The sequence below is a fragment of the Aptenodytes patagonicus genome, chromosome 25 (assembly GCF_965638725.1).
Source record: "Aptenodytes patagonicus chromosome 25, bAptPat1.pri.cur, whole genome shotgun sequence".
Lineage (NCBI taxonomy): Eukaryota > Metazoa > Chordata > Aves > Sphenisciformes > Spheniscidae > Aptenodytes > Aptenodytes patagonicus.
The window spans coordinates 3480006-3501085 of NC_134973.1; the positions used below are offsets into that span (position 1 = coordinate 3480006).

Below are 21080 nucleotides of genomic sequence, written 5' to 3' on the forward strand. Positions count from 1 at the left end.
TATTGCTCTGCTCGCAAAGAGGGTGCAGGATGCACAGAGACAGGTACAGGGGAACCTGGAGCCCCAAAATGAACCTAGGTGGAAAGAGGCAGCCGCTGCCTCGTCATGGTGAGATGCTGCTGACGGGTCCTTTCCATCCTTGGGCTCCCAGGAGCTCAACACCAGCAACTTAAAAATACAACTTGCACTCTATTTAATTTAAATGCTCTGAACACAGATCAGCTCCTGGTTTAAATATTCATTGGTGCTGCAGTGGGACCCGTGAGCCATCCAGTAAGTGGGTTGGGAGCTTCATCCACCGCCGTGGAGCACACCTTCAGCTCAAGGGCCACTTCATACCACCTTACGGCCACGTTCCCCAATTAACGCCAGCCACGGATCCTGCATCTCTTACGGCAACAGTAAACTTAAAAGGGACTTTCCCCCCCTTTCTCCCAAAGCCTTGCCAGCAGTAAGCTAAATCCAGATCTGTTCTTCACACCCACCCACGAGCTGGGGCAACCAGCAAAGGTTCATTAGCAGGAGGAGCTGTGTGCCTCTTGCTTTGAACATGAAAGCAGCCTGAAAGGGGGTATTTTGTGGGGGAGGAGAATATTCATCACAAAAAACACCAAAACACGGAGTGGCAAACACTGCCTTCAGCCTCCCTGATGCCAAAAGGGGTCCTGTGGACAGGGTTAAGGAAGGGGCATTACCCAAACCGGGGGGGGAAGAAAGGTTTTTCTTCTCAAGTCATCTCTTGAGAGACCTCCACCCGCTCAAGTTGCAGGGCACGAGCGTTCACCCGTTCAGCTTTCCCTCTGGCCTCCACACCAGCGTATTTGGGGTTGGCTCTTACACTCATGGCCGTTTAACCTGCTGTTTACATCGTTACTATTCCACCGAGGCGATGCAAGACACACACAGCACTAAACCAGTAAACGAACAGCCCCATTTCCCAGCTGGACAAGCCCTCCGTCTCTCTTGACGTGAGACCCTGCACAGTCATCACCTTTGGCATGAAATATTCCTGAAAGAAGTTGGCCAGGAGGAAAGTTTCAGGGGGACCCAATGGCAGCAGCTGGACGGCAGCCCCCCAAAACTGCAACGAGCTGTGGGAGGTCCCTGCTGCAAGGTTGCAGGAGGAGCATTTTGGATGCCACTGAACACAGCGGCTGGGGAAGGGAGATACGACACGGGGTGCCCATGGGGGTTTGCTTTGCAGCGACGAGATCCGGAGGCGAGGATGCTCCTTCAGCCTTCCTACAACATTAACTCTGCAATCAAGAGATGCTGGATGCTCCCATGATGTGGTGTTTTATTCTCAATGTCAGAAGCCAAATGTTTTTTGGTTAACCTTTGGAGGGCAAACACAGAGTAGCCAATAGCCCTAAGGAACCAGGTAATGTTGGCTGCTTCTCTAAGCAAGTTATCAGTAGCCCAAGGAAAGCTCGGTCTTCTCAAGTTCATGGTTGTCGTGTGAAAATCTCATGGATTCACAAGTTGAGTCCTGGGCTCCTGATGAAGGATGGCTCCGCGTGTGCCCGTTTTAGAGGTGAGAAAGTTCAAGAATGAACTGGAAAAACAACGTTCCTGTGGTCTGCATCAAAGCAGGGAATGGAGCCTGCTCCCGACAATCCTTCCTCCAACAGCCACCACCGTACGCGGCAGTTCCCACCAGGCACACACCAGGAACAGTTTCTGCAAAACCCTGAAAAGCCTCTAAAGGCCCAAACTGACCGAGAAGTGAGCAATAACCACAGGACAGTGACTCCAGGATAATCCAGTTTTCTCATGGATCCCAAAACACCTAAAAGGACCCAATTCTCAGAGCACAAGCGAGTCCTTAGAGAGGTTGGAGTGCCCCATGCCGCTCTTCCCAACGTTGGAAAAGCTCAGACCTGGATCACAGACCAATATCTCCTTTCCTACCACGGCACTGTCAGGAACGGCGATGCCTCGGAGAGGGAGCGTGAGCACAGGAGCGTGAGCGAACCCATCATAAGCAGGAACTCAATTTTGCCCATCATTATCGTTGGCTTTAACAAATAGCTTCTGTGGATGGCAGGTACTTTATTAATTTTTCCCCTGTGCAGCATGCAGGATGATGAAGAAATCACTGGCCTATTGATTTGCTTGCCTCCCTGGCCCAAAATAACTACCTATTTATTTTTGAACAGCAGGATGCATCAAATCCTCAAATCAAGGTGACGGAGCCGAGAGGACGTGCCACACACATCCATGGCACCAGCGCCTGGGCAGAAGGCTTCAGCCCCTTTCTCCACACTAGGAAAAAGCTGGGTCCAAGTCTCCCACTTGCACTTCAGAGACAGGAAAACTGAATAAAGGGATTTTCCATCCTATTGGGTTTCTTCTGGCAGCCACGTTCCTGGTGACCCTGCTGGACTCGTTGCCCAACGTGCCCGAGCTTTGGTCTGCATGAAGCCCAGGGAGAGTTTTGGGCACCTCAGCCTCAAATACAGCCCCTGGCCTTGGACTTTGCTGTGCATCTCTGATGTGCAGGGCGGTGGGGATCTTCTGGGTGATGTTAGGACAGAAAAAACTGCAACGTGCACATCAGGAACCAAATAATCTTGGAAGGTGCTTCTCTAACAGTTCTCCTGCAAAAGCACAGCCATGGGAGGTACCAGGCACAGTTTCGTGGTGCTGCAGCACCTTGTTGAGTCCTCCAGCACCATTCCAACACCTAAGCAAGACATTTGCCATGTCCCTGAGCCGTCCTGGAGTCCTCTGAGGTTGGCTGCGAGCTGGGGCCAGCTCAGGCACCCACATCCCCATTGGAGCTGGAGCTCCTCTCCTGTCCCAGCGGCCGCAGTTGCTCGTGCAGGAGGATTCAGGATTCGCATTTTGCTCTGACACGGGATTGCTCCAGGAGCACAGGAAACTCCCAAAGCGCAAGGACTTGTGCGACCAAAAAAACCAGGGTTAATCAGCCCTCCCGAGGAAACGCCATTGGGGCTGTCAGCCAGGTGTTTTGGGGGTGATCTCCTGGCGGGGCTGCGCGGGCGGGAGAGAGCATCCAGTCCAATGACATCCGCAGGACAGGACATCTCCACAGCTCTGCTTCGTAAAGACATCCCTGGGGTTCAGGGGAAGGAGTTTCTCAAGTCACACATCCCCAGCAGAAATTATCCAAGGCAGCTTCAATATCCCCCTCCCTACAGATGACCTTTTTTTTTTGTGGTTTTTTTTAAGCACCGTCTCCGTTCTGTGTGGTTACTGAGAGTGTTTTCCATATGAGCAGCACTGGAGAGTCTTCCAGAGCCTGCAGCCATCCCACACTGGAGCCTGCTGAGCAGCCAAGCGAGACCTGCAAAACCCCAATGCAGGCTGCAAGCTGCCATGAGGACCACGTGGGCAGTAATGGATCTACCAAGGACTTACGACAAAACCACTGCTGGGGAAAAGGCAAGGCTGAGAAAGACGGCGCGGACGGAGGGAGCTGCAGCAGCAATGTGCCACGGCCGAGGGGACGCAGGGACAGAGAGCAAGAGCAGCCGGCTCCAGCACCGCCACGCTGGTGCAGGGTCCCCAAAGTCCCAGGGCAGCGGCGGCTGCTGCCTGCAACAGTTTGGCAGGAAGCTGGCTCTCCCCACACGCGCTCACCCACCCGCTTCATGGAGAGCCTTTTTTGCTCGTTTTCTTCCTCGTTTGCCTAATTTAAAAAAAAGGAAAAGGGGAGGGAAGCAACTTTGCTATTTTCCAGGCACCCAGGACTCCTCGTGCCCATCCCCAGAGCAGGGCTAAACTGCATTAAGTCTGAACAGAGCTCTCCAACAGAGCCCGAAAGCAGAGGAAATGACCTCCCCCTGCACACACGCTTCCTCCCGCTCCCCGGGAACGGCAGAAGGGACCCGGAGGTGCATCTTCTACCTGCAATACACATGCACCATAAATAACATGATACGCAGCATGCTGCTTAAAAGCAGGTCCTGTGCAACTGTCTGCCGCACGTCGAGTCATGCCGAGCGGCAGCATGGGACGGTGCCTGCCTCCCCCTCAGCAAACGAGGCCCGTGCTCTGTGCAAACACGACAGGCTCGTGCCCAGGGCTGTGCACGCCGAGCCTGGCAGCTACCCGCGGCCGCAAAGGCGGCGCTGCCCTGTCCAAACACGCCCGGGTGTGGGCTGCGGTTTGTGCGGCAGAAGTCATTTGCATGGATCTTGCTTTGCCACTGTGGCGTGCTGGGGTAAATCAGCATACAGTAGCACCACCTGATTGATGGAGGTAGGTAAAGACTCTGCTTTCCTGGCTTGGGAGAGAGAAAAAGCAATTGCCACCTCGACCGGGCTGGGTTGCAGCACCAGTAGCTCAGCTGTCCCATGCCTGATGCAAAGACCCAGGTCTCTCTCCCAAAGAGGCCTCCAGAAATGCACTGCTGAAAACAGCAAATATTACATGCTGCTGCATAACACCACTCCCTCCTCCTACCTGTGTCCCAGCCGCGCTTTCCCTCCCCTTCCCACCCTGTCCCATCAGCTGCCGGATGCAGAGGGGCCCTGCCAGCTGACAGATGAAGCTTCAGGTTAACAAATCCAATTTGTCGGACACAAAAAGCCAAAGCATTTAATTTCTGCTGGCTTTTTCTTTATGAAATTGCTCAGACATTCAAGACGTGAAATGTCACTGTGTCACTTGGTGGCAGCTGAGGGCACGGAGCTGGAAAGGTCGGGAGAAGCTCTCTGAGAGCTACCCCTGCTCAGCTTGAAGAGAAGGGGGATGGGGCAGATGGGGCAACCGTCACCGCTGGGGACAAGGGGGCCATCAGCCCAAGCCTCCCCCAGCTGCAAGCCCAGTGCTCCCGGACCCACAAGCTCTCAGCAGAGCGCAGAGGGATGTTAACGACCAGCACTAGAGCACAAGCACCCACTCATGATTGCAAACAAGCCCCTTTTGCTCTCCTTGGCCCCAAAACCCTCCACCGCACTCACCCTCGACTCAGGGGCCAGCTGGAACCATCACATTTCCCTGAGCTTCCCCAGCTCGCTCTGACCACGCTGGGGAACAGAGGGCTCATTCCGCTCCTGCGCTCACCCAAGACAAAACCACGCAGCCACGATGCTTAGCCAAGCCCTTGAATCCAAAAGCACATATAATCAACATGCACGATGGCAGATTTGCCCCAACAGCCGAGAAAGAGCCATGCTGCCGGCTGCCCCACAACGGGGCAGAAAATCCACTGCAAATCCCTCCCCAGAGAAGGGCAGGAGTTTGCACCCCTTAAAGGGTTTGGTTGGGGGACAATGCTTGCTCAGAGCCTGCCAGCAACGCCCCAAGCAGCTCCCTCTGCCCCAGCAGAGACACAGACACACTCGGGTGCCTCATAGCCCCTGGGACGCTGCTCCATTTTACTGCAAACAGTAAAAGCAACAATGAATTAAAGCCAAAGGGGTTTTCCTAGGGCCACTCAGGGCACCTACCATTTGGGTAGGACAGAGCGTCAGGGGCACCGCAGAGCCCATTTGTATCCCACCAGGAGCAGGGAAAGCTCTGGCATGTGCTGGTGAACCACGCAACAGCTCTTTGCCACGACCTCTACCTCCCCCGAGCTGTGTCTTGGAGCAGGGATGTCCAGAAGGGTTTCTGCTGCGTTATCCTACAAGCGGTGCTCAGGGCACCCTGCCTCCAAACCAGAGGGACCCAAAAGCTGCGTCAGCACAGCAAGTGCCGGTCGCAGAGGCCACAGGCAGAGACAGGGCTGAGTTCCCCGCTGGGTCACGCCACAGGGCAGGGAGCGAGAGCTGCAGTTCCCGGGCACCCCTCCAGCCGGGAGGGAACCTGAGACCTCCCCTCGCGGGTGAATTTACTGCTGGGAACATACAGTTACAGACCGGCCGATGCTGGATGCGAGGCAGAACAGGACACCCCGCGGCGCGAGACCCAGCTATGCAAGTTATGAAAGCGCCTGAAAACAAACGGTTGGTGTCCGTCTGTCTCCAGGGCTGGAGCCACCGAGCCCACCACTGGCAGCTTTGCTGCAGACACCGCTCTAGTTGCGTGTTTAATTGCAGGAGGCTGGGGAGAAGATGAGCTGCTGCAGGTTTCTGTGCATCAGCCCCAGCCTCATCTCAGGGCTGGAGCCTCCCCGTATGTTGCAAGGCTGATGCTGGCCCAAAAGGCATCTCTGCTCATACGCACCCACGGGGGGGCAACTGAGGTCAGCTGCAGCATCTCCCATCCCTCCCGCCAGCCTGCACGCAGGATTGTTATGGAGATGTCGCACTGTTGGTCGAAGTCTCAGGCTCTGTGCAATGCCCGAAGCACAGGGATGCGATGCAGCAACATGGGAGCCCACGCTGGGATTTCACAGTCCTGTCCCAAAATACCAAACCCACATCCCAGAGCGTGGCAGGTACGAGGTGGGAGAGCAAAGACTGCTTCCCACGCCGGCCCGCCACGCTCCCTGGATGGTTCCCGGTCCCAGCAGCAGGAAGGGACCAAGAAGATGTGGAACAGGGATGCTGCTCTGGTTTGGCTCTGGGGCACATGGAAAAACAGAAACCAAGAGAAGCACTGCCAGGAGGGCCTGATCCAGGCAGCGGTGAGCAGCCAGAGCCCAGGAGCGGAGAAGAGGGAGACACATCTTTGGTCAACCTTGGCTGAGCAGCGGCCACCTGCCCTGTGCCTGGTGCTGCAGCATCCATGGGAGACGTGCCACGAGCATCCGCGGGGGTGAGATGGAGCCTGGACTCTCCTGCAGCAGCGGGGAGCTCCCACTCCCACGGCACAGGGCTCTGCCAAAGCTTCAACGCATCCTCCTGGGAGGGGGCGGCCGTGGCACAGAGCCCCGCCGGGAAGAACGGCGCAGCCGGAGAGGGGGCAGCTGGCACCGAGCTGAGCAGCGGGGCTGCGCGCCCCCTCCGCCGCCGAGCCGCACGGGCTGTTCCTGCACCCGGCGTCCCTTCCACCGCTCCCTTCCTGGCAGCGTCCCCCACATGCCCGTCTGCTGCCGCCCACTCCGTCCACCCCCATGCCAAGCGCTCCCGGCTCATCCCATCCCACCTGCCCCAAAGCTTCCCCAGAACGGGGCTGCATGGCAGTGACGTGGGTTTTCCCGGCTCTTGCCCAGTTGTGCCAAAGCACACTTCGAGAGGCTCGACGGCGAGCAAGCGCGCGCTCACGGCATCAGTCGACTGCAAGTGCAAGCGTGCCAAAGGGTACCTCCGTCTCGCGCTCTCCTACTCCCGCTATCCGCATCCAGAGGCTGCAACTGCAAGAGGAGCCAAGAGATGCACGTATAGACAGAAAGGGACAGACAGGGCTCCATTTGATGCCACCGCTTTCAGCACTGCCTTGACGGAGGGCACTGAGAAAGCAGTACAGCCATCTTGTGACTTAAAAAAGCCCAAGCCCGGCAATTATTTACATAGGCAAGATTTCAGGATATTGGGTTTTTTCCCCCTCCTAAAAGACTAATCAAAAAAAAAAAAAGTGGTTTTAAAATAAAGCCACTTCCAAAGAAAAATCCAAGTTAAAAGTCTTGCTTTAATTATATTCTGAAGATTAAAGCATGCCGCAGAGCGTTCTGGGGGTCTGACGAGAGTCCATCATCACAAGCTCCTCTGATATTTCCTAGAAAAATCCGCAACTGAGTCACCTGTAAACACTCCTCATGAGAAGGTTTAGAGGGTTCAGAGGAGAGCAAGGCTCTCGGGTGCAAGCACCACCTGAGATGCTGCTGGACAGCCCCTGCCTCGAGAGCGTCTGTCCTGCAGGAATCAGGACGGAGGATGAAAAATTGAGGCACAGAGCAGGGATACAACTCGATCAAAGACATCGGAAAAAGTCAAGGGTAAGCCAAGAACAAAGCATCGGGCGGGGAGATCCAGTTACGAGACAACGCAGCCTAATTACAGCCTGGCTCTGGGTGGTTTTTAAGGGCGAAATACAAGCCTACATGCTCCGCGGGCTGAATCGGCCAGGCCAGTGCTGGGGACGGCGACTCCAGGGCACCGATGCCTCTGGGGACAGCCCTCTGCCCTGCTGCAAAGTGTTTTGCAGAAAGGCTCTGGGCAAGAGCTGAAGCGCTTCTCCCCTGGCTCCCCGTCCCATCAGCACACGCTCAGCACAGGCTACTCCGGCAGCATGAAGCGCTCAAGCACGCGGCAAGCTCACCCCTTCAAGAAGGCACCCAAAGACAGCACAGACATGACCTGCCTGCCCACCCCGCTTCACCAGTCCTGTCCCTCAGCTCCCCTAGACACAGAGCGGGAACCCAAACTGCATCACCCATCCTCGATGAGGGGGGACAGTCCAGTAACTAAAGCATGAGACGAGGTAGGACACTGGGGACGACGTCCCAGGTCGGTCCTCGTGCGCAGCTCTGTGCACACACCTAGACTGGCAAGACCCCTGCCAGCCACAAACACACCTCCAGGCATGAAAACTGCGTCTCCTGTCTTCATCCCCTCCTCGCTACTCCTCACCCAGCCCAAAAATCCAGCCCCTTGCCAGGCTGGGTGCATGCCAGAGGCCCATGGCACCCATCTGAGCCCCCACAACCTGCACAGCACGCTCCCCAGGGCAGCCGGGATGAGGAGCTTTAGCTACGTGGGCCATTTAATATTTTATGCCCCTTCCTCTCTTACCTCTAAGAAACACTTTAGTTCCTCCCCACCTCCCTACTTTTCCTCTTTTCAAAGCAGCCTTACACCTATTTTCAGGTCAGCACATCTTGGGGCTCCTGGATGGATGCTGTCCCCCGCGCCACCTCCGACGGGGGGAGAAGCAAAGGGACGCTCGTGCCTTCCACACCGCTGGGGCAGCTGCTGAGCCCGGGGATTTTCAAGCTGCTTTGCAGAGGGAGAGATGGATGGATAAGGCATTGAAGCTGCAGTCCTGCTGCCTGAAGCTCAGGAGCAGATGCTGAGAGGTCTGTGGTTGCTCTCAAAACCCAGACGGCCTCACCAAGTATCCCCTTACGGGGACCAGCAGCAAAGCCTTTAGGGCATGCAGTCTGTGAGCAGCCCTGGGGGCCAGAAACGCCACCAGTGCTCCCACCCTGCAGCACCAGACAGGCTTCTGCAGGTCAGGCTACTAAAATTGAGGTGTTGAAAGGCGATAGGGGCTGCTGGTGGCCAGAGCTTCCTCCTCGTCCGTCCCCAAGGAAGCAGGATAACGTTGAAAGGACACGCAGTGATAGTGGCTCATCCTTGGACCCCGCTGCCACCTCCTGCCCTGCACCCAGTTCCGCTCGGGTTCATTGTCATCCTCAGCCTTGGAGGGTGCCAAGCTGTGCTTTGGGCTCCTGGAAAAAAGAAATCTTCTTATCAGCATGGCACAACCAGTCCTTCCAGGAAGGAGTCAGCAGGGAACTTGCTCGGCTGCCCTCCTCGGGGCTCTGCGTGGGTCTCAAAGCAGGGCCAGGGCTCGCATGGCAGTCAGGCAGTGTCCAGCAGCTCCAAATTCAGGGGGACTTTCCTCCTCCTGACAAGTTTTGCAACAGGAGAGAAACAGGCTGCGAGTTTCAGGGCCTGCACGCTGGAGAGGAACAGAGGTGACAGGAAATCCCAAACCAGAGGAAAATTCAGTTTGTTCTGGGTCAAATGCGGAGGAGGAAGCGGAGGCACAAGCAGAGGCGCAGGGAGAGGAAAGCCCTTTCCAGAAGAGCAGCCCAAGAGGTCAAATCTGTACAAGGCTTCTGGGGACTCGCAACGCTTCGATTCTGATGCCGAAGGTCAAAACCCCAGAGATGATCAGGAGCCGGGTCCCCAAAACCTCTGGGGTCTTTCCCAAAAGGGGCTCAGAGGACAATTAGCCAACAACTCTCCCTGCTGAAGCAGGGCACTCCCAATGGCACGCAGGACCAGCAGCCGCCATCTTCCACTGCTGCACAGAAAAAAAATCCATGCCGGCCACAGCAGATGTCACCTTCACTTTGGAGCGGGTGGCCGAGGCCAGCAGCCGAGCCGGGGTGCACCGATCCACCCGGCCATGCCGGATGGGGAGGGCAGACGCTGAGTTCCCGTGGTCAGAGCTCTCCATGAAACAGCAGCCCTTCCTTGGCAGTAAAACCAATTAAGAGAGGAACGAGACGAGCAGCACTTTGATGGATGCTCCCCAGCTGCCGGCAACGCGGGGACGCAGAGGCCATCGTGTTGAGCAGGCAGCTGGGGCCGTCGTGGCTGTGCTGCAGCTCCCGCTTGGGGGACTGGGAAGGAGGTGAGCCACGCCGCTCGGCCCCCCAGCTCCCCAAATCAGCCTGCCCTCCCCGGCATCGCCCTGAGCCTGCCAATGGTTGAATCGCTCCCAGGATTTGTGCTGGGTCCTGCCCGCTCCCGTACTTGCTCTGGACACCGCAGGGAGAAGGGTAAAACTGCTCATCTGAACCGTACACAGCGTGGCACGTGCTTTGCCGCACGTGGGGCCATCACCGCCCCGGCACCCCACGAGAGCCGATGTAAAGCTGCATCCCCTCCTGCCCAAACCAGAGACAGTCTGGGTTGTGCTGCTGCCAGCCAGGACAGCGGCAGGGATTTACCCCTCGTGAGGTGGAAGAGGCAGCCCGGCTGCCCAGTGCGGTGGGGGTTAAGCAGCACTGGGGCGCTGCCCTAAGCCCCCAGCCACAGGCAGGGAGCAGGCAGGACAGGGGCAGCGTTTAAGGGTCCCTTCAGAAATCCCTAGGCAAGAAAACACTGTCAGGTACTAACAGGGACACAGGCTACATCCAAACCGCCACCATCTTAGAGCCCTCAACAGAAACAGCCACGTACAAATACCACCAATATACCTGGGAAAAACAGATTTGCTTCTTTCTTTATTTATCAGCCAGGCAAGCGATTCTCTGCACACAGGCAGGGTGGGAGAGCAGGAACACATCCCCAAGACACTCTCTCCCAGCTCCAAAAATGTATTCATTATCCCCAGGCGGCTTCTGGCAGGGCAGAGAGATCGCTCTCCGATTAGAGATGTTTATCAGTAAGCTATAATGAAGGTGGGACACTGACACCATGATGAATATTATATTTCAAGAAAATTTAAATGAAATAATCCATCATGCCCAGAAGATCAGCAACACCTTCTGCCAAGTACCCGCACCAAGCCGAGCAGCTCCTCAACTGAGGCTCCGCTTCGGAGACCTGCAGTCACCTTGGCTCGCCGCTCCAGAGGAAAACCAGTGGCGACAGATAGAGAGAGGCACTTTGTATTTCCAAGCGCACACAGCGAAGCAGGAAAGCTTAACCGGCTTGCTTGCAAGAGAGCCGCAAACCTTCCCCAGCACGGCAGCGAGATATCCCCCTTGCACAGGCTCTGCCAAGCATCGGGACAACCCGTGTTTCATTTACTCAAGTGAGTTTGGGTCCCGGCGTTCAGCACACCCAGAAATAGAGCGCCCTCGGAAACAGGACATCATTCATGCAGGATGCAGAGGGGAAGGGTTACAGAGCTGCTTTTCCCTTAAGTGAAATATTGCCACCGGCTCAATGGAAGCAGGAGGTTCGTCCCTCCTGGGAGGAAGCTATCAGAAACCACTCTCCCTCTGAGCACGGCTAGCCCATGTTTTGCTATCTGTTGCATTTTGCAATCAGGCAAAACGCTGGAAGAGCACAAGAAGACATTAAAAAGCAAGAGCGGGTGCAGCGGCACGCAGGGCAGGGACACCAGAAACGCTACAAGCTGCTGCAATCCAGACACGAATGCATTACACATTCATCTGAATTTTAAATACAGAGCATTATGACTGGCATCCTCACAACTGCCACAGCAGCCTCGGCACTACAGCTTTTATGGTAATTCACAGGGAGTTACCCACAAGGCACTGCAGAGATTTTCTTGGCAGCCATCCTAAACTAATTTTTATAGGTTAGTGTACAGTTATACATAAACGTTTAAGAGAAATAAAATGGCGACTCCAAGGGAAGGAGACGACCAGGAGGTTCCTGCTCCGCTCACGGCACGTAATGGTCCAACACAAAACGCTGCAGGGCCGAGGTCCGTGCCGCCGCCAGCCACCCTGTGCTGGGGACCGGTGGATAGAAACAACCAGTTGGTTCATGAACTGGTTTGCACTGGGCAAACCCCGTGCACTGGCTGTCACGACACCTGCATCGCTCCTGCGCCGGTGCCTCCGGGTTTCCAGAGCACCCCCCTGCCCTTTGCAGGGTGTTCAGCTCAAGCAGGTCATGCCTGGCCGGGAGACGGCACCACCGCCACCCTGCCTGCTCCCAGGTGGCCATCAGGCACCTGCCTGCAGGTACGGGTGCTGGGCTGTGGTGCTCAGCCCCCGTTTTCCCCTTCTCCCAGGTTGCCCGGGGGTTTGGGTGCACCAGCCAGCTGCTTGGAGGGGACAGGAGCGATCCCAGGGGACAACAATTTGTTGGTGGAAACCACAGCATCCCGAGAACCGCCTTTCATGTGCTTTGACACCAAACCGTCACCGTCCCTGCCTGCCCAGGGCCACCCCTCCGCCCCGGGCATGTCCCCTCCTGCTGGGAGGAAAGGACAGTTTGGCCCCCACCTGCCTACTCCACTTCGGAGCTGCCAGCTCTGCCCATCGCATTCGCTTTCCACACGTCCTGAGCCGCGCCGGTCGGGGGTGACACGGGAACTTCACGTGGCGACTGGAAACTGCTGCTCAGCTTCCGACTCCCCTTTGCAGCCAACGGAGGGAAAGAGTCAAAGCCGCTGGCAGTGAGCGACAGCAACCGGTAGTAAACAAAGGAAAGAAGCAGCAGGAGGGAAACCTTGATCAGTGCAAGCCAAAAGCAGCACCCATCTACGTTTCACGGGAACCAGAGCCAACACTTGATGATATCAGAGCTGAAGATTAGTTTAAAAAAATAAATCCCCAGTTCCTGCAGATTTTGCAGGCCTGCACACACATGTGCATTTGCAGCACAGCGAGCAGGTGGTCTGTCCATCTCTGCTGTCTTCGCAAAAGCAAAATGGAGGGAAGCATGATCAAGAGTTAAGAAAAGAACCTTTCAGGTTTATATCATCTGTGGAATTACTAGCAACACTGATTTGGATACAGGGACACCACAAAGACGAAAACAATTAAGTAACAGCTCAGAGTGAGAGATGGTGAGATACAACTCAAGCTCCACAAAGAGCCAACACACTGAATTTCAGACAAGACTGCTATTTTCCCGAGGTGGGATTATTGCGTTTTGAGAAGATACCAGCACACCACGCCCTCCCTCTCCTTCCCGCTATTTACAATCCCGGCTCGGTGGTTGCAAGCAAGAGAGATCAAGAGCACTTTGCCTCCAGCCTTGTGCTTTCTGTGCCCAGAACACGTGGTTACCCCATGTAACTGCATCGCATCACGTATCCGCTGCCCGCAAACAGAAGTGAAAGGGGGAAAAAAAACTGAAAGCAGCATTATATAAAGTTCGGGCATTTCTGAAGTTAGGATCGGGTGCATCTCAACCCGTCCCTCAATCGGGCATGTAAATCCACCACCGCCCCGGAACACGGCAGCAAGCGCTAAAGAGAGCGAATTGAACCTAAAGTCTGAGCAGACCAGCTTACCTGTTGTGCTCTTAAAACTGGCTAACTGGAAGAAACTCAAAGCTCAAAAGCGGGACACCAGATGCATTCCCACCTCCGCGCCCCTGCAGACCACGTCCGAGACACCCCAAGACCAAAGCAAAGAGACGGCAGCAGGGGAGGCAGGGCCCCCCAGGCATTGTGCTCCCTGCGTATGGACTTGCATGCGAATGCTTCGCTACTCAAACCCCAGTGGGCTTAAAAATCCCCTTGGAGGGAGAGACCCTCCTTGCAAACCATCCGCAGGACCCGCCACGCGTTGCAAATCGTGCCTGCAGCCAAACCAGCCGTGATCCGAATCTGCTGCCTGCAGCCACGCTGCCCACGTGCCGCCGTCCACCCTCCCACCTCCTGAATCGCACCATTAAAAGCCACTCGACCTTCGGGTTTCCTCCTCTGTTAGGACATCCCCGCGAAGGTGGGGGCATCCCGGTTGCTTGCGAGGTCACAGCCAAACTGCAACCCTCTGGTCTGATGTAAACCAGCACCGTGTAGAGCAATCGCCTACAAAACAAGGCTGTAAACAAGTGATTCAGCCGCTGCTTTGCAAAAACAGACCCAGCACTACGGCAGGAGTGGAGACCTCCAGGAGCTGGGCAGAAACAGCCACAGGCTTCCTAACCGAAACCATCCCACGGCCCCAGTTTAATCTGATTTATGCAAATGTTAAACCAATTTAGGTGCGCACATTGTATGAGTCGCCTGGCCCAGTTTAATTTGATAGGTTTTTAAACCTGTTTAGACAAACTAAGATCTGCTTTCTAATCTAGAGCAGCTCGTAATTGTGCAAATGTTGCCAGGGAACTAGAGCACGGACGTTATTACAGATCCTATTTGTATGACAACACTCAAACTGCAATGGCCTGAGCTATACTAACATACGGAAGAGGGCAATGCTAAAAATCACATCTCGCTCTAGGCTGGCCATGTCCATGCAGCAGGGCTCCGAAACCCGCTCTGCTACACCAGGAGCTGTGCAGAGGCCATCTCCAAAGCTTTCCAAACCCAAGATGCACAAGCCCAGATGAGTCCCAAGTAGCCCAGGGCCACAGAAGGCTGGCTGGCTCGGGATATGGCGAAGCCTTGTTTTTCTGGGGCAGGGGACAAAAGTCCCTGATGGGGCCAGCAAGTCCCAGGAGTAGGGAGAAATCCCAGTGTTGGGTCCCGGAGCGTCCCCATCCCCATGAACTGGGCTACCGTCACCCTCATCACCCCCCCTTTGTCTCCAGACACAGAGCAGTGCATCCCCAAGCGCCTCTGAAGATCTGCACCTCCTTTAAAAAGCTCAGGCGTGCGTACAGCCCACGCCGCTCTCCTCGCACCCGCGCGTGCTCCCTCCTCACGCCCGGGTATCCCCGTGGGACACACGGACCCATCCCCTTCCTCTGCAGCGGCAGCGCCTCCCTTGGCGGCTGCGCCCAGCGCGTGCTCCTCGCACGCGTGCGTGGGAGCTACGCGCCAGCCTCGCCTGCCCTCGGGAGCTGGTGGGAGGACGGGAGCCAAGAGGATTCACGAATTAAAAAAAAAAAAGTTTAAAGAAACTCACACCTCCCAACCAGCTCCTTATCAAGTGATGTCAAGAAGGCAACACGGGCTGAAAATTACTTTTTTGGATGATGCTGGGGCTGCGCTGGGACGCGGCCATCTGCGAAGGGCTCTGCACGCAGGACACGCGGCGCTGCAAGGGCTTATTCGGACGAGCAGCAAATAATCCGACAGCGCGGGCAGCTATTGCAATGGGAACGCCAAGCTCGATAAATTACTAAGCCAAGACAATGATACCCAAGCTAGGGGAAAAAAAAAAAAGTTCAAGAGAATTATATTGGATCAGACCCAGAAGTCTGGAGGGATTATGAGCTGAAGGACTGGGGGGGTGGGAGGAGGAGAAAAAAAAAGACAATTTCCAGTTTGCTAGGCTGATGTCAAAGAAAAAAAAAAAAAATCAGTCAAGTTATAAAGCAAACAATCAGAAAGAGAGGACAAGAGCAAAAAAAGCCTCTAACAAACAGAGCCCTCAAATTGTTCCAGCTTATTGTGTAATAAACTTCGCAGAAAGGAAGCTGGCCTGAGCTTTACTACTTCAGGGCTCAAGAGTTTAAAATCGACAACAATTTTTTAAAAATAACACAGTTATAGGCAGAAGCTTCACAGCCCGCCCAGCCTGGCTTCTTTTTTTTTTTTTTTTGCCTTTTTTTTTTTTTTTTTTTTTGGTATTTGCAAAGTGAAGAAAAAGTTCTGGGGATCCTGCCCGGAGTCACCAGCCCGGAGCAAAGCCCAGGACTCCCGACCCCGCTCCCACTGACCTCTGCGCTAGCAGCAGGAAGCAAAGAGCTTCACGGATGGAGGGAGCTGGGCCAAGGGAAGGGATTATTTGAAGTAGAAAGGCACATTTTTCACGCTGTTGAAGCGATGATATTCAACTGAAGTCATTTGCAGATTTTTCTTTTTTTTGAGGAGAGAGTTATGAACAATATGCCTGTTCTTATCAACTCATATAAGAAGAATTTAAAGCTCAAAGTTCAGCAACTGTGGATTAAACTACTTAGCAGCACCTTTTTAATGCAACCGAATAACCTCTCTCCTTACCATACGCTCGCACTGCCCACACTGACTCGGGTCAGATCTGGCTTCACTTTATCTCCGTATCCTATACTCGCAATTTTGTTATCTCTGCAATGCAAAAGAAAAACTGTTTTAGCTGGGAACAGAGAGGGTTCAAATAAAATCCATACGCGGTGGCAGGCCACAGGCAACATCTCACATCCATCACGACGACTCGCCACCCACACAACCTCACACGCCACGTGGAAAAGCAGATAAACAGTTCAACATGCGTTTACTACCTCGAGTTATTCTACAACAAGGCGAGCAGCTGGATGGGACCTTCACCCTGCTCCACGCCGGGTTCAAGCCTTGTTGAACCACGGAGCGCACAGCCACGCCGGGCACCGCAGAGGGCATCCATCCCGACCCACTGCCAGCCCAGCCGACCCACCGCTGGGCTGTATTTAGAGACCTCAGAGCAGCATCAGGTGGGACAGTCTCCCACCTCAAAGACAGCTTTGAGGTCTCTAAATATGGCCCAAGCCCTTTGGGCGAGCGTGGCAGGCAGGAGTTGTTCCCATGCTATGAGGAACCACAAACACCCGCCCCAGCCTCAGTTTCCCCAGCGTGAGGCCATGTCACCTCCTCAGACATCCCACCTGGCTGGACCTCAGGTGTCTCTTCACCCTCATTCCCACCTTCCCCCCTCAAAGCAGCAGCAGAATTAAGGCTCTAACAAGAACCCACCCTCCTGGAGAAAAAGCAAAGGCACATTTTTCCTCTTCTCCTTAGGCAACGTGTCACACCAGTTATTCTTTAGCATCCAGACAAAAGGCAGAGCAAACCTGCTCCCCTCGGGGCGAGACGGAGGAGACACCCCAGGAAGATGCTACATTTATCAAACTCACATTTATAAAACCTGGAGAGCGCCAAGAACCAGGGGGGACAGAGACCCAGGGGACACAAAGGACCTGACCCCGTCCTGCCAGCGAGGCTGATGCCAGAAGACAACTACAAGAGGACTCGAGGACCTCCCGCCCGCCCCCCCCCATCACCTCCACCGCCCCACGCCCAAGCGTACGAACGGCTCCGCTGCGGGGGACCCCTCTCCCCCCGCATTACTCGGTGGCACGGCTTCAGCTGGAAGCTCCTCTCGCATTACTCAAAGTATTTATGTCTTTTTCCCATTTGAAATATGGGCCCTTCCCGTGCACAGGAAGGAGGAGGAGAGTGCCAGCAAACTCATTAATTTATAAGTCAATCTGGCAGGGAACAATTAACAGCTTTCCCACCGTCGGGTTGGCAGGAGGAGGGGTACCTTCCCCCCAGGGAGGGCAGGAGGGTCCCCGCATCGGCACGGGCCCTGCCCTGCCAAACCCAACCGGCTTTGGGCTCAGGACCCAGATGCAACTTTATTTTCCCCTCCCGAATCAGCAGCTCTCGCAGCCCGAGGGGACGAGCAGCCTCATCCCCCGCAGCGGGACCCCCTTCAGGTCACACCGTCGGCTCCCCCAGCCCGGCGCAGGTACACAACCCCCAAAACACGCTTTATAGGGGGAAAAAAAAAAATATAAATCCATAATATTTTGTGGCTCAAGACACAGGTCCCTGCCCGAGCAGAGCTGCGAGGCAGCGCTGACAGCCCAGGAGCTGCGGGCAGGAGCAGAAGTGCGAGTGCCTATGGGGAACGTCCCCTGCAAATTTAGCGGGGGGGTTATCCGGGGAGGGGACAGTGGGACGCTCCAGGCCCCACGGGGTCTCCCAGCTCTTAGGAAGGGCTGGAAACTCCCCCCCAACCAAAACTGCTTTTTCCTCCCAATTGCAACGAGAGCTTTTGCAAAAGCAAAGCCTCCCGGGGACTCGGGAGAGCGCAAATGCCCAAAAAGCGGAGAAGTCCCCCGCCCCGGGAGGGTGCAGCACCCGCCAGGAGGCACCACCCGTCCCCGCAGAGTCCAGCACCCCTCCCACGGGTGTCACCTCTTCACCAGCATTTGTTTTTTCCCCCCCTTATCACACATCTACACCATTTGCTTCCCCGGGAGGGACTGGAACCGGATCCTCCCCGTGAAACACAAACACCATTAATCATCACTCTTATTTTGGGGGGGTTTTTTTGCCCTCCATGTGACAAGTTTTGGCTCAGGAACACAGGGGCTCCGGGGGCAGCTCTCGCCCGCTGCAGGATGGCTCCAGGGCTCAGGATTTCAGCTGAAATCCCCGAGGGTGGATGGAAAACGCCGCCCGCTGCCAACCCCAGGGGTGTCCCTCCGTCCCCAGAGCCAGTTGCACCTTGCAAAAGGAGGTTTGGTGCAGCCGCCCCAGTGCAGGGGAGGGGACACCCCCACTCCGACACGGTCTTGGGTAGTTTTGGGGTGACCCAGGTCCCTTCCTCACTGCTGTCACCATCACGGGGCCACCGCATAGCCAGGGGGAGCGGAGCGAAACCTACTTCCCGACGGGCTCCAGAGCTGGCGGGGAGGACAAGGCACCCGTGGTGCCACCGGTGTTTAGGGTGGGGCAAGGGCAGCACCCCAGGGGGACACAGCCACAGCCCCAGGCTGTGGCATCGCCCTGCCAGCCCCGCGGGGAACACTCCGATGCCTCCTCCGGCACCTGCATCCCGGCGATGCTGCTCCGGGAGCGACACCGGCTTTGCCACCAGAGCATCCCCAGCGCACACGGATACTGGGAGGCGGAGAAGCCACCGATCCCACCGAGAGGGGACATGGGCCCCCGGCCGCCCCCCGCCAGCACGGGTGGTCCCACGGTGCTGCTCCGCGGGAGCGCAGCCCTTAGCACGGGGGTGACGCCACAACACCCCAAATCCCATCCCGTGGTTCAGCGCCCCGCACCGAGCACCCACTCTCCCGGTGGAACCGCGGTCGGGAAGAGGTGGCCGGGGGAGACACAGGGACGGGGCGGGGGGACCGGAGCCAGCGAGGGGAGAGCACGGCTGGGAAACGGGGTTGCCTTCTCCTAAAGGCGGTGGGGGCACGGGGAGAGGGTGAACCGGCACCAGGGCGTGGGACGAAGCACGGAGCACCGCCCAGGTACCGGGGCACGGAGCACATCCCCGGTACCGGGGCGTGGGACGCAGCGGGGCTCACCCCGGGGACCGGCACCGGGGCGCGGGACGGGACGCGCCCCAGGGCCCCCCCCCCGGGGCAGGCTGCCCTCTCCCCGGGCTCCAGCGCCTCCCGGTACCCCCAACCCCGGCTCTCCCTCGCATCCCACCGCCGCAAGTGCCGGTGATCCAGCGCGCCCCCTCCCTGCACCCCCCGCTATAACGCGGCCCCTTCCCTCCCCCCAGTGCAGCCCCCCCGTACCCCTCCCATGCGCCCCCCCCCAATAACACGCCCCCGGCTCTCCGCCACCCACCTGCACCCCCCAGCGACCCCTATGCATCCCCCCCAACTACAACGCGACACCCCCCCCCCCCCCCCCGACGCCAGCCGGCCGCACCCCCCGCAACAAGACCCCAAGGCAGCCCGCCCCCACCCCTCCCAAGCGCCCCCCGCTATAACGCCACCCCTTACCCCCAACGCGAGCCACCTGCGCCCCTCTCCCGCCCAGCGCCGCTCCACCACGACCCCCCCCCTCCCCCCGCAGCCCTCCCTACACCGCGCACCCCGCTATGACGCGACCCCTCCCCAAGCGCAAGCCCACCCGCCCGCCCGCGCTACAACACCGCCTCCCGCTGCCACCCACCGGCGCGCCTCCCCCCCCCCCCCCCCCCCCGCTACAACGCGGCCCCTCAGCGAAACCCACCCGCGCCCCTCACTCCACCGCGCCCCCTTCCACGCGGCCCACCTGCGCCCACCCCCCCCCCGCCACAACGCGCGCTCAGCGCGCCCCACCTGCACCCGCGCGCGACAAAGCGGCCCCGCTACACCGCGCCCCCGCCCCCCCGCTATAGCGCGCGCCCCCCCTCCCTCTCCCTCCGCTCCCCTCCCCTCCCCTCCCGCCGTACCTGGCGGCGCGGCCGCCCGCTCCCATGCCGGCCGGCGGAGGGGCGCGGAAGGGCCGCGGCCGCCCTCCTCCTCCTCCTCCGCCTCCTCCCTCCGCCTCCGCCCGGCGGCTGCGCTGGGGCCGCGGCGCGGGGACACTGCGGCGCGAGCTCCCACCCGCCGCCGGCCACTCGCACAGGTGATGTCATTCCCCGAGCCGCCGCCGCCTGACGTCACCGCGGGGCGGGCCCCCCCCCCCTCCCCTCCCGAGGCGGGGAGGGGGGGGGGCGCGCGCGGGGCGGGGGGGGAGCGGCCGACGTCACCGCGGAGGCGAGGCGCGCGCCGCCGGGGCGTGGCCGCGCCTTAAAGGCCCCGCGCCGCCGCCGCGCACGTGGGCGCGGAGCTGCGAGGGGCGCGGGGGGTCGGGGCCGCGCAGCGCAGGGCAGCGGGCCCTGGGGGGCCCTGGGTGGCCCTCCCCGCCCCCCGCGCCGCGCCCTGCTGCAGCAAGGCCTTTGACACCGTCTCCCACAGCATTCTCCTCGAGAAGCTGGCGGCTCACGGCTTAGACAGGTGGACTCTGCACTGGGTCAAAAACTGGCTGGGTGGCCGGGCCCAGAGAGTTGTGGTGAATGGAGTTACATCCAGTTGGCGGCCGGTCATGAGCGGTGTTCCCCAGGGCTCAGTTTTGGGGCTGGTCTTGTTCAATATCTTTATCGATGATCTGGATGAGGGGATCGAGTGCACCCTCAGGCAGTTTGCAGACGACACCAAGTTGGGCGGCAGTGTTGATCTGCTCGAGAGTAGGAAGGCTCTGCAGAGGGACCTGGACAGGCTGGATCGATGGGCCAAAGCCAATTGTACGAGATTCAACAAGGCCAAGTGCCAGATCCTGCACTTCGGCCACACCAACCCCATGCAACGCTACAGGCTTGGGGAAGAGTGGCTGGAAAGCTGCCTGGCGGAAAAGGACCTGGGGGTGCTGGTCGACAGCCGGCTGAACATGAGCCGGCAGTGTGCCCAGGCGGCCAAGAAGGCCAATGGCATCCTGGCCTGTATCAGAAATGGTGTGGCCAGCAGGAGTAGGGCAGTGATCGTGCC

The 21080-nt window shown here is 57.7% G+C and overlaps 1 protein-coding gene across 12 annotated transcripts in view; it reads right to left on the reverse strand.

Moving 5' to 3' along the window:
- Positions 1-20096, reverse strand: part of PTPRS (protein tyrosine phosphatase receptor type S) — a 165074-nt gene extending 144978 nt beyond the window's left edge. For 6 of the 12 annotated variants that reach the window (XM_076359506.1, XM_076359511.1, XM_076359504.1 and 3 more), the window contains exon 1: positions 20006-20096. The gene's annotated coding sequence lies outside the window, so the exon portion shown is untranslated. Of the gene's footprint in view, positions 1-16077; positions 16162-20005 lie in introns of all 12 variants that reach the window. The other 6 variants (XM_076359513.1, XM_076359510.1, XM_076359514.1 and 3 more) reach the window with 3 other exon arrangements.
- Between the last annotated feature and the right edge of the window lie 984 nt (positions 20097-21080).